General features: G+C 39.2%; 1 protein-coding gene across 5 annotated transcripts in view; it reads left to right on the forward strand.

Moving 5' to 3' along the window:
* The first annotated feature begins 2,520 nt into the window (after positions 1–2,520).
* The window catches only part of MSR1 (macrophage scavenger receptor 1), a 79,837-nt gene continuing 68,962 nt past the window's right edge, over positions 2,521–13,395 (forward strand). For all 5 annotated transcript variants that reach the window (XM_072625680.1, XM_072625681.1, XM_072625684.1 and 2 more), the window contains exon 1: positions 2,521–2,620. The gene's annotated coding sequence lies outside the window, so the exon portion shown is untranslated. The remainder of the gene's footprint in view (positions 2,621–13,395) is intronic.

A 13,395-nucleotide genomic window follows, 5' to 3' on the forward strand; every position in this document is an offset into this window, starting at 1 on the left:
TGCAGGGGCCTTTCTAGGGAACTAGGGGAGGTTCTTTGAGGAGAGGGGTCCTTTTGACATAACATGATCACACTGTTCTTTGTAACCACAGCAGAGGTCCCTCTCTGGGCTATATACCCTAACCTTCAATGCCTTGGAGACAGAAGAAGGAGGACCAGCCCATAGTTCACAGGTCCCAGACCTAGGTCCTCTGAAGGGAATGTGGACACAGGCCTGCCTTAGAGAGTGAGGGGATCTTCCTTCAGATACCAGGGGAGCATCATCTCTGCATCATCAGAGTCAATGTGGCATTGACTTAGAACATTGACTTAGGAAGCAGAGGACCTAGCTTTGAATGACATCTCTAATTCAGTCCTAGAGGGATTGGAAAGCCTCAAGAATGAAATAATAAACAAAGTGAAATAAATTCTATTATTTACTGATAAAGATCATGTGACTGGCAAGATAGCATATTACTATTAGTATTATATTTTATTGAATAATTTTTCTGTTATTCAGTCATTTTTCAGGTATTTCCACATCTGCCTGACCTCATTTGGGGTTTTCTTGGCAAAGATACTGGAGTGGTAGCCATTTCCTTCTCCAGCTCATTTTACAGTTGAGGAAACTGAGGCAAAGGGGATTAAGTGACTTGCCTATTAGGGTCATGCAACTAGTAAGTATCTGAGGCTGGATTTGAACTCAGGAAAATGAGTCTTCCTGACTCCAGACCTCAGCAGTCTATCCACTGTGCTACCTACTTTCAGTGTTATTAATCATGATGTTTCTTCTTCTGATGCTGAATGATTTGTTCACATCTATCTACCACATCTAATTTGGTAATAATGAATGCTTCTTTGGATGTATTGTTATAATAGTTTTGTCAGAATTTTTTCCAAAAACATGCATCAATATTAAGGATATTGACCAATGCTTTTGTTTCTTTATCTTTCTCTGGCTTAGGTATGGGGGATACATTTATCTCATAAGCTGTTTGGTAGAATGTTTCTCTATCAAACTGTAAAGTAATTTGGGTAGCAAATGTATTAATTGGTGCTTAAAAGTTTGCTAGAATTCACCTGCAAATCCATCTACATGAAAAGTTCTTTAAAAAACAAAGGAACACACAACAAGCCTTCAGTGCTTCCTTTAGAGCATATTTAATTTTTTACGTTTATTTAATTTCATCCTCTGACATTTTTTGGTTTAACATAACGATATAGAAGATATTCTCAGGTTTTAAAAATAACCTTCCATTTCTTGCATGAAGAAACTGATAAAGTTTTATCAGTGGAAATGACATGAAACACGAGCCATAACCATCTACCTTGTTACTGTCCCATAAAGACCAGGGGTCCTTTCATGTCTACCCATTAGAACGTCAGCTCCTGGAGAACCTGGACTGTCTTCAGTTTCTGTTGTGTTTGCAAAGAGCATAAGGTCAGCTCTGGTGGACGTTCAGGGCATGTGGCAATGCTGATGACAGCGATGATGATGGCAATGCTGCTGCTGCAGCTGATTGTTCTGGCGTTGGCAGAGGTGATGGCCATGCTGATGGAGGATTGACTCACACTGTTTCCTACATAGGATTTACCTTTCCACTTCCTGTTGGTCCTCCCCATTATTCAGAAGTCAGCCTTCTTCAGGAAGCCTTCCTGGTAGCAACATGCCACCTCTGGTTCCACAGAGTCCATCTTCTGTCTCTTTCCAATGGCAAGCTATAGTCATATTAGTTACTCATATGTATATATGTGTGTATATGTAAGCCCTCTATGGAAGAGTTTTTTAACTGTCAGAGAACTTGAAAAATATATCTTGATAACTATTTCAATGTAATTATTTTTCCCTGTGATCCTACATACTCCACTCAATTACCAAAGGAGTCCATGACACAAAAAGCACTAAGAACCTTGCTCTGTGGGACTTTAAGCTTCATGAAAGACAATTTTCTTTAAACACAAAATCTTTCCCCACTCCAAACACAGTAGTTAGCTTAAAAAGCATAGTTTAAAAATGTTTATTGGATGGATGGATAGGTGAGTGAGATGGGTGGGTGGATGGGTAGATAGTTGCATGGATAGAAGGGTAGGTGGGTTAGTGAATAGGTGGATGGATGGAAGGATAAATGGGTGGGTGGGTAGGTGGATGGATGGATAGGCCAGTGGATAGATCAATGGCTATGGGTGGTATGGGTAAGTATAGGTATAATTGAATGATCTTAAGTGCCACTCAGATTAAACCTTCTGTCCTCTTCTCTTTGTAGCCTTTGTCTGCCTTGGAAGCAATCAGGAGGGTAAGATGGGTGTCCATCATTCTGACAAATTCAAGGAGAGATTCGAGCTTCAGAAGCCACCTCCCACCACAATGAAACAGTCCGTGCCCAGGACAGAATGAGGTAGGAGTCAGATTCCTTCAGCTTTGATTTTCTCCTTTGTCCCTTGGGTATGTGTGTGATTGAGAAATCCTGTTCTGACAGTTTCCCTGAGTGTCAGCAGACCTCTGCTAATCAGGCTGTACTTGGCACTTCCGTTCCCCACACATCTGCAGCTGAAATGTATGAAGCTGAGATGCTGAGTTTCATTATTGAAGAGCAAAGAGAGGAACATCTTAGGAGGGACCTTTGGGACAGGCTTCCAAACAGGTAAAACTTCCTTAACTTTCTCTACACATTTAGGCAGGGTGAGCAGGTGTACAGATGGGTCACACATGGTGGGTTAAAACAGAATGCAGGGATATTTTTGTTTGGTGTCCTCAGCACCTTGCCCAATACATGACATGTAGTAGGAGCTCAATAAGTGTTGAATTGCATGTATTAAGTCTCTACTTACTCCATATTGGGGACTTTGTGTTTTTGGCTTCTAGGATCAAAGATTTGCAGCTGAAGGAAAAATGAGGGGTGTTAAATCCAATCCCTTCTTTTTATGATGAGGAAACTAAGGCACAGAGCCTTCATGATTGGCTCAGGGTGACAAAGCTAGTCAGAGTCTGAGGGCAGGATTTGAACTCAGGTCTTCATACCTCCAAGTCCAGAGTCCTATTCATTATATCATGATGCTTCTTTTGTTTCTATTAAGAAAGACACAAGAAACTATTCCAAGACATAAAGTGTGCCAGTGGGGATTGTATTGAATTCAATTCAGCAAATGTGGAGGTTCTTCCTGAACTTGGGAACCCGTCTATATTGGCATTGAGAGGTTTCCTGTCAGGGTAGGAGCTAGCTCCAGAGCTGATTGTGAAATTTTTGTGAGCATTTATACCTTGGAAATTAGCAAACATTACAAATTGGGGATTGATTTATTATTCCGTTGATTGTCCAGACTTAGGAAAATGACAGAAAAATGTTAATGATGTAAAATCAATTTAAAAGTGTATCATATGGTCATTTTTTTCCAAGAGAGTTTCTTGTTTAAATATTTGCCACCACACATCTGCTTCTAGCTGTCTAGCCAAAAGGTAGTTGTCAATAATTTATTTTCTTTCCTTGTAACTTTCCCAAAGGCTGATGCCCTCAGCATTATCATATTTGTTCAAGATAGACCCATTAGTTACATTGGGAATGAAGACCAATGACTTTTCTCATTGACTCAGTCTATATTAGGTGTAACTTCTGTTTCCCAATGAAGCTTTAACAATTACAAAGTACAACAAATTCCCCAAAATAGAGAGAGTGGATAGTGTAACTTTTTTCCTTGTTTTCAATATTTTAAGAAAGATGTAAATGCCTTAGAAGGTAGTGAATTTCCCATCATTGGGAGATCTGCAACTGACAGCTTGTCAGGATCCTTGGGGCCATGGGGTTTAGATTAGATGGTCTCCAGATATCATTTTGAGCTCTGAATTTCTGTCTCTGTGATTTGGGAACCATGGGTGGTTCATTTTCATTCTGGTCCTAATTCAGCGGTTTTCTTTGCTTTTAAGTTCCTTCAAATGCATCTCTCTCCCAATAGCACCACTGATATAATTACAAAGGCAGCAGGGAACATACTTAACATTGTAATGAAGTCAAAACACTAAAAAATTAACCTTATGAATAATGACAATAATTATATAACAACAGTAGTTGCCTTCCTCCAAATTCATGTGCCATCTTGTGAGCAGGGCCTCTGCCACCTGCAGCAGGCCAGCATGGGGATGGGGGGGAGGGGCTCCACCTGAAGTTCTCTTATGAGCATTCTCTCCCCCGGTCACTTTTTCTGGCCTGGACACAATTTCTTCTGCCCAGGTGAGGCTGAAGGTTCCACCTTAATGTCCATTTGTACCAAAAAAAGTCCACTCTGTGGTTACTGAAGGGAGGGGTGGCTAGAAGAACAGTCAAAAGAAAAGACAGGCATCCATGAGACAAGTCCTGAACCAAAGAGAGAGAGAGAGAGAGAGAGAGAGAGAGAGAGAGGAGAGAGAGAGAGAGAGAGAGAGAGAGAGAGAGAGAGAGAGAGAGAGAGAGAGAGAGAGAGAGAAAGAGAGAGAGAGAGAGAGAGAGAGAGAGAGAGAGAGTCAGAGAGTCCTGAGAACTTCTTTCACCTTGGCCATAGTTTCTCAAGGGAGGCAGACCTTCAAGTCAAGGCTAGCTGGATATTCAGAGTTGGGCAGTGACCTTGGAGTCAAAGGAGTGGATCTCAAGTACCTCCTCTGATACCTTCGTGACCTTGGCAAATCACAGTCTTCATGAGCCTTAGTTTACTCATTTATAAAATGACAAGGGTTGGACTCCATGGCCTCGGAGGTCCCCTTCCAGCTTGAAATCTGTGCTCCTATGACCCCTTAACCTTTCCGGGTTTTCAGTTTCCTCATGAGCAAAGTGAGAGGGTTGGCCTCTGAGAGAGGGCCCTTCTGACTCCTAGATTCTGTAAGTTTTCATTCTCATTTCTTCTTTTTCATTATTCTCTCACTCCTTTAGAGGCAGCTAGGAACAAGATTAACACTGGACTTGGATTCAGGAAGACGAGTTCAAATACAGCCTCAGGCACATAGCAAGTGTTATAAAATGCTCAATCGGTTTCCCCTTTATTTTTTAAGAAGCTAAGAGCTCAGTGATATATTTCAAATTTTGTGGAAGAGAGATGTTTTAAATGGCTAATATGCAAATGCAGGCTTTTACCTTCATTCATAAGTCTGGACATTCTTCCTTAAATAAGGCAATAAGACACAGGCAATGTCAAAATTAAACAAAGTCAGAACCCATTCCCTTGAAGATGCCAACAATCCTGCCCAAACCCAAAGACTGACTTTGGTTTTCTCCCTCCTCATCCTCTTCACATGGTTGACTCCTCTCAATGAAATGCTCATTTCCTCCAATAAAGGAAGGTTTTGGTGAAAATCTTCCAGATATAGCAATTCTCTTGTCTACCTAACTGGATATAGACTCCTTGAGACAATGGGCCAAATGTATGCATTATCTTCTATGCCTCTCAGTGTCTCTCTCCTTGCTTCTGGGCAGAGTGTAGGCACTTGCTAATTGAATCTTGCACTTCTCCAAATTCAGACATCTTCATTCCTTCATTGATAACAGGATTGGCACAATCTGAATTGCTGAGTGTCTATGGGGCTAGGGAGATAGGGAAGGGAAAGGGGGGATGCTCTGGCTTATTTGGAATTTTCTGCTTTACACTGATGAAGGATCTCTTCAAATCTCATTTCACAGATCAGGAAACTGAGGCCCAGACTTGTATCATGTTGTCTATTCAAACTGCGATTTCTCCAATTCTCTTTCTTCTTGGGCAGTCTCTTTATCATCACATTCACATTTCTTTATAGAGCTTTCCTAGAAATTCTGTGTTTACGCTTTGCTTAGGTTATTATGTATTTCCTCAAACAGATATTTTTCTGTTGTTGTTAAACCATTAAAATAGGGAAATAATATTTTGTGGATGAGGAAGGACTTCTTGCTTGGGCTTTGTTATTCCTATTTTCTAAAACTTTCATTAAATCTTGGACAATGAAAATTTTTAAACAATATACTTGAATAAACTACATAAAATGGTAGTAGGGAAATTTGCAGTGTGATTGAAGGCAGTCTGGAAAACATAGTATAGGGAAAGAGGAAGATTGGACTCAGAAATGAAGAACTGAGCTTGGGGATGAGGGACTGACCTTGGAGAATGATGAACTGAAATGAGAAAGGGAAGGACTGAGCTTGGGGATGGAGGAATGAACTCGGAGATGTGAGAGAGGCTCTCTTTCTAGTCTGGAATCAGTCCCTTACCCTCCCTGAGCCTCTATCACCACATTTGTAAAATGGGTACAAACAAATCTATACTAATTACCTATCTCCCAGAATCCCTGGTCTTCAAGCCCAGCTCTGGAGGAGCCTCCTGCCCTGGACCTCATCCAACCTCCCATATTATTAGTGTCTAGATCTTTTTGAAATTACTTTCTCTTAAGGTCAGAGAGTCCTAAACTTAGAATTAGAAGGAATATTCAAAGTCATTTAGTCCAACATCTTCATTGACAGAGGAAGACACAATGAGTTAAAATGATTTGCTCAAAGTCAAATATTCTATATATTTATTTTCAATAAGTTTTTATTAATATTTTCTATTTCTTACATCATCAAAATTATCCCAAAGGAATAACAAGTAATAGTCTTTCAGTTTCATGTGAAACCATCTTTTTATTATGCTATGTTATAGAAATGCTTCTTTTGTCTCATACATTAAAAATACAATAAATTTTTAAATTAAAAGAGCCATATCATCTAACAAATAGTACTGCTAATGAGGAAAAAAGATTGACATAACTGATCTATACATTTAAAAAAACCTCTGCAGTGTGTAACCCCTGTGGACGTCCCACATTCACAGAGGGGTGGATTCAGGGTGTCTTCTGATACCTCTTCATTTGAACCCTGCTAGATCTTGATTAGGGCAGTTAGGTTTTGCAGGGGATGGAGTGCGAGTGTCTGGCCTGGACTCAGTAGGACTTAAATTCAAATCTGGCCTTAGACACTTACTAACTGGATGACCCTGAGCAAGCCACTTAACCCTGTTTGCCTGAGATTCCTCCTCTGTAAAGAGAGTTGGAGAAACAGCAAACCACTCCAGTATCTCTGCCAAGAAAACCCTAAATGAAGTCCTAAAGAAGCAGGCGTGACTGAACAACAAGGATCTTTATAATTTTGTTATATATCCTTTTGATTTTTGGGCATGTGGTTGTTCTTTTCATGTATATTATTGTCAGAATTACGTGTATTGTTTTCTTGATTCCGCATCAGTTCATAAAGATCTTTCCATGCTTCTCTGTATTCCTGTATGCATTTTTATCTATTTTAAATATGACACCATATTTGCACACAATGGGGGCATCTGGGTGATGTAGTGAGCAGAACGCCAGTCAAGAGTCAAGAACACCTGAATCAAATCCTGATTTGGATGTTTCTTAGCTGACTAGTGCTAGGCAAATCACTTTACCTCTCTGCTTCATCTGTAAAATGGGGATAAGAATAGCACCTATTTCCCAGGGCTCTTATGAGGATTGAATGAGATAATATCTGCAAAGTACTTTGGACACCATAAAAGTTAGTTAATAACAATAATAATATATTGGATACCAGTTGTTGATCATTTGTAATTTAAACAATAATGACTATAATTGCAATTATTTTTCTGTTCGTATTCTTTCCCCTAGTAGAGTGCCAGTTCCTAGAGAGAAAGGATTGTTTCCCTTTTGCCTCAAAATCCTTCATTTGTAGTTAATTCTACTTACACACAGCCCACATCATTAGAATGTGCACTCGGGACATTCTATTTTTAAAACTATTTTTAAAGACACTTACTGAAAATTCAATCCAAAAGAACTTTACTTTCTTCATTGAACTAAAGAAAATCAAAATGGAGATAAACTTATTTTTAAATTAATAGCTAAATTTTATTTTTAAAATTCAAACAAAAATTCAACTCACACTATTTTTGTATGTGTGTGTGATACATGCATGTGTGTGTGGGACATTAGGACATCAGTGTGCTGTTTAAACACTATCTGCCCCCCAAATGTATCCAGATCACACTTTGAAGTTGAATATGTATTATTGATATTTCATTAATTTAATTATTTTAAAGTATTTAAATTTATTTAACTTAAACAATTATTCAATTATTAATTAATATAACTGATTTAAAGTAATTAAATTAATTAATTTGATTAATATTTAATATTTTCTCCATCAAAACAATCAATTAAACCTTGATTTGTAGAGTTTGCTCATTTCTGCATCACATTGAACATTTAGCAATTAGTTCTCAAGAGCCAGTTATAACTGGCTCCAGTGAACCTCTGCATTAGGGTGTTGCACCCAGCAACCTGCCTATGTCTTTGACACCTTTATAAGGCATGGTAGCGTGTGGAGTATGTTCAGGGAGGACCAGTATCTTTGGGGTGATGGCTACTGAGCCCTTTTGGGGGCTCTTTCCACCTTTGGTGTCTACTTGTTCTACCCAACTCTCACCTGTGGCTCCAGAAAGCTGCAGCATGCACAGCGGCCATACCCCAGTAAACCACTTTGATAGACGGGCTGAACCAGGTTGAGGGTAACCAAGGGGTATCAAACACATTGGTGAATTAGGGGGGTGTCTACCCCAAAGAAGTGAAGACTTCCCCTGGTGGAATAGGCAGATGAGAACAATTTGTTGCAATGGCCATGAAGGCAGCTGCTGCTTGCACTAATTTTGGCCTAATAATTAACATCAAGAAAATTTAGGTGCTCCATCAACCCCCACCATACCATCCATATGTAGAACCATTGATTATAGCAAATGCAGAAGTTTTCAGTGCTGTGAATAAGTTCACTTACCTTGGTAGTGTACTTTCCAGGGATGTACACATTGACAGTGAGGTTGATGCACACATTGCCAGAGCTAGCTCAGTGTTTGGGAGGCTCTGAAGGAAAGTATGAGAGAGAAGAGGTATTAGATTGACTACCAAACTGAAGTTCTACAGAGCCATTGTGCTGACCTCATTGCTGTGTGCCTGTGAAACATGGACAGTCTACCAGCTCCATGCCAGGAAATTGAATCGCTTCCATTTGAACTATCTTAGGAAGATTCTGAAGATTACCTGTCAGGATAAGGTACCAGACACTGAGGTCCTTACTTGAAAGAAACTGCCAAGTATTCAAACTACGCTTCAGAGAGCGTAACTCTTGACTGGTTGGCCATGTTGTTAGAATGCAAAACTTATGCTTGCCAAAAAGACTATTTTATGGAATACTTGAATGGGGCAGGTGATCATGTGGTGGTAGAAGAGGTGATACAAGGACATTCTCAAGGTCTCTCTCAAGAACTTTGGAATTGATTGTGCTACATGGGAGACACTTGTGCAGGACCACTCAGCATGGCGTGACCACATCAGAAAAGGTACTGTGCCTTATGAGAAGAGCAGAATTGAAACAGCTCAAAGGAAATGTAGGATGTGCAAATTTAGAGTATCCACCCCAAATGTTCACATGGACCATTTGTGCCTGACCTGTGGTAGAGCATTCTGAGCTTGTATTGGTCTGATCAGCCACATCTGGACACTCTGAAACTTCACTTTATCATAGTGATGTCATTTTGGTCCTCTTCAAGAACAAAGGACAACAACCAACCAACCAACAAGCCGTGGCCTACAGTAGGCACTCAAATGTGCTTCTTCATTGAGTCAGTGGCCAACCTGGCCTTAGGAATTCAGAGATCCCAGACCTAGCATTCCCTCTAATCCCCCAGCTGCCCATAGCACCATGTTGTTTCATCTGCGCTGCAGGGATTTTGTTCATGAGAAGTTTTACAATTCTGTGCAAAATAATCTATTTCCTCTTTTGTGGTCTCCTCTAGCCTTTGCTTGGTTAAGAATTCTTCCCCAGCCAGATTTGTGAAAGGCACCTAAACTCATTCTCTTGGAACTTTAGTCGTGTATCCATTGTGAGGTTATGATGTTGTAAGATACTAGTTAAATGAAGAGTTCTACCAAGTGGCGTTCCATCTCTCCCATAACTTCTTGCCAAATAGGCAGTCCTTCCTTCAAACACTTTATGTTTTTAGAATTATTGAACATTGGGTTATTGACTTCAATTTTTCTGGTTCTTCATTGCCTGGTGTGTTTCATTGATCTTTTCTGACTCTTAACCTGTCCCAAAAAGTTGCGTTGATTTCTGCTTTATGGTATTACGTGAAAGCTGGAAGTACACAGCTCCATTCAGTCCTCCTTTACTCCCTCCCACTATTTCCCCTGAGATGCCAAACATTTCAATTCCTTCAAAGATTTTTGGTTTATAAAGCTGTGTCTCCTTGGCACTTTAGCATAACACGAATCTCCAAGTTAATTGAAGTTAATCACTTTTATTACATGAGTGTGATCAATGAATGTCCATCTCATTGCTTGTCAGGCTTTATTACTTTTCTGCCTGTTGTTATTACTACATATTTTTAACCATTATCTTCATTTTCAAACAAGTTCATAGAAACTTTCCTATCCAGGGAGCCATCCTATGTAACAAAGACTAATAATAAAAGAGAAAAAAAAAAGCAGTTTCACACAATTGACTAATACGTTAGCTAAGTCTGATAGTATATACAGTGTTCCACACCTACAGTCCTTCACTTCTTCAATCAAAAGTGAGAACACAGCCATTTTCGAGGGACAACCATAGCAACAGTGATAATAATGATAAACGTAGCAGTGGTAGTGCTAGCAGTAGCAGCAGCAGCAGCAGCTGACCTTTACATGGCTTGTTAAGACTGATAAAACCATTTACTTAGATGTCATTTGATCCTCATAAGACCCTGTGATGGTAGGGGGTGATACTGTCTTCATTTTACAGATGAAGAAACTGAGGCCAAGAGGTTCTGACTAACAGGACTATGGAGCTAGTAAGTGCCTGAGGTGGGATATGAACTGAAGATCTTTCCGCTGTCACATTCATGACTCAATTTATAACACCAGCCTGCTTCTCTCCAAGATGAAGACCAACTTTATCCTAATTAAACAGTGCTCAATTTAGTTATTTTGTGCTTTCTAATCATATTATTGTAGTCAATTAGTAGATTCTTTCCTGGTCCTACTCACTTTACATCTGTTCATACAAGTCTTCTCACATTTTTGTGAACTCTTGTGATATATTGTTTCTAATGACACAATAACAGTACATTATATCCCTGTACTTTCATTTGTTTGGTCACTCCCCAACTGATGTCCGTCTACTTTGTTTTTTTTGTTATGAAAAACAACTTTGGGGTATGTGCCAAGTACTGGCATCTCTGGATCAAAGAGAGTAAGGAATTCAAGGAATAAGCATTTATATGATGCCAGCTGTGTACTAAGCTCTCCTTTTAAAATATAATTCTCATTTTATCTTCTTAACAACCCTGAGAAGAAAGCAGCATTATTATCCTCATTTTACTGTTAAAGAAACAGGCAAGCAGCTAAGTGACTTGACCAAATCGCACAGTTAAGACAGATTTGAGGCTGGATTTGAACTCATCTTCCTGATTCCAGACCCAGTGCCCTATCCATTGTGCTAAAAATGAAATCTTTATAAATTCATAATTCCAAATTGCTTTACAGAATTGGTTAGACTAATTCACAACTCTATCAATAATGTATTTGTGTACTTGTCCTGTGATAGCTTCTCCATCTTGTATCATCTTTGCCAATCTGCTGAACATAAGCTCACATAGATTGTAGTTTCCTTGAAAATTTTCTTTTGATCTCTTATCTATTGGAGAGTGTCTCTTGGTCTCATATATTTGTGTTAATTCCCTACATATCTTCCATGTGAAGATCTTATTAAGACAAGTCAAGAAGCATGTATTAAGCACCTACTGTGTGTTAGGCACTGTGCTATGCGGATGCAAAGAAAGACAAAAACAATCTCTGCCTTCAAGGAGCTCACAGGCTAACGAGGGAGGAGACATTCAGCCAAGCAGGGGCCGGGCAAACTATTGTTGCTGTCCAATCATTCAACCATGGTCATGTCTTCATAACCCCATGGACCATAGCCCACTAGGCCTTTCTATCCTTTACTTTCTCTCAAAGTCTATCCAAGTTCATATTCACTGTTTCCCCAACACAAACTATAGAGCGGCCAAATTGGAGACTTTTACAGAAGGGAGGCTTCTTCTAGAAGGGAGAATGTTAGTTGATACTTGAAGGAAGCTAAAGAAACAGGATATGGAAATGATATCTGATGAATTTTTCCCTCATTTGACAGCTTACCTTCTTAACGCAGCTTCACTGATCTTTCCTCCACATTTTTTAAAATTCATCATTGAAATTGTAGATTTTAATTTTTACAGGATCTCTTCTATTATTTGCTAAATAGCTCTAGCCCAAGCCTTACCTGTGAAAGGTTCCTGATTCGGTTTTCTTTTCATTTTCTTTTGTTAATAGCATGACCCTCAATATTTTCGTTGATTCATATCCATTTTGAGCATGTGTGATGTAAGGTGTCTGTACCTAATTTTTGTCCAGCTGCTTCCCAGTGTTTTCAGCAGGTCTTCAGCAGGAATTTCTTCCCTAAGTGATTTGTGATTTTGAGTTTAACAAATATGGTTTGCTAAATTCATTGATTTTTCTTTATGTAGTCTGTTCTGGTGATCTGTTGTCTACTTTTTAAACTGGTAACGAATAGCTTTGGTGATTCCTGCCTTATAATGTAACCTGAGAACTTACAATACTATCTTCCTTTGTCCTATGATTTTTCATAATTTCTCATGAGATTCTAGATATATTTTCCTTCTAGGTGAATTTTGTTATTAAGTTTTTAGGCCCAACCCTCACTCCTCAGAAATTTGATTGCTATAGCATGAAATCAGTAAATTAATTTACAAGGTATCATCCTATTTATTATTTTGGTATGCCCCAACCATCAACAAATTTATCCTTGTATTAAAAATAATGTTTCATAATTATATAGCTTGAATGGGCCTTGATAAATTGATGTTTATGCATTTATAGTTATTTCAAATGGGATTTCCCTTTCAGTTATTTTCTCCTGAATTTTGGTATTTCTGTGGAGAAGTAGATTGGATGCTTATTGCCCAGATTTCAATACGCACTTGGAAGCAACCACCATAGAATTTGGCCATCCATCCATCTATGTTGGGCAGTTAGTGCAGAGGGATAAATAGTGGAACCTGGGGTTGGCCAAGAGGGGAGTGGGGTGGACTGATTTTAGGAATGACAAAGCTCCTCTACTTTCCTTCAGCTTCTTATGAAAACAAATATTCTTCTATTTCATAGAAACATCTTACAAGTATTTCTGTATAGTGGTAAGACGTGGAACACAACCACCTCCAAATTATCACACAAGGCAAAAGGTGGTGGGTGTAAGCACACTCTGCCATATAACTGTTAGGGAGCTTTGAAGAATGGGAGTTTGAGATTCCGTTAGTCACCAATTGTAAGAGGAGAAGATGGGTAGGTCATGTGTCAATAATGAGGAGTGACAGA

This window comes from Notamacropus eugenii, chromosome 7 (assembly GCF_028372415.1).
Source record: "Notamacropus eugenii isolate mMacEug1 chromosome 7, mMacEug1.pri_v2, whole genome shotgun sequence".
Taxonomy (NCBI): Eukaryota; Metazoa; Chordata; class Mammalia; order Diprotodontia; family Macropodidae; genus Notamacropus; species Notamacropus eugenii.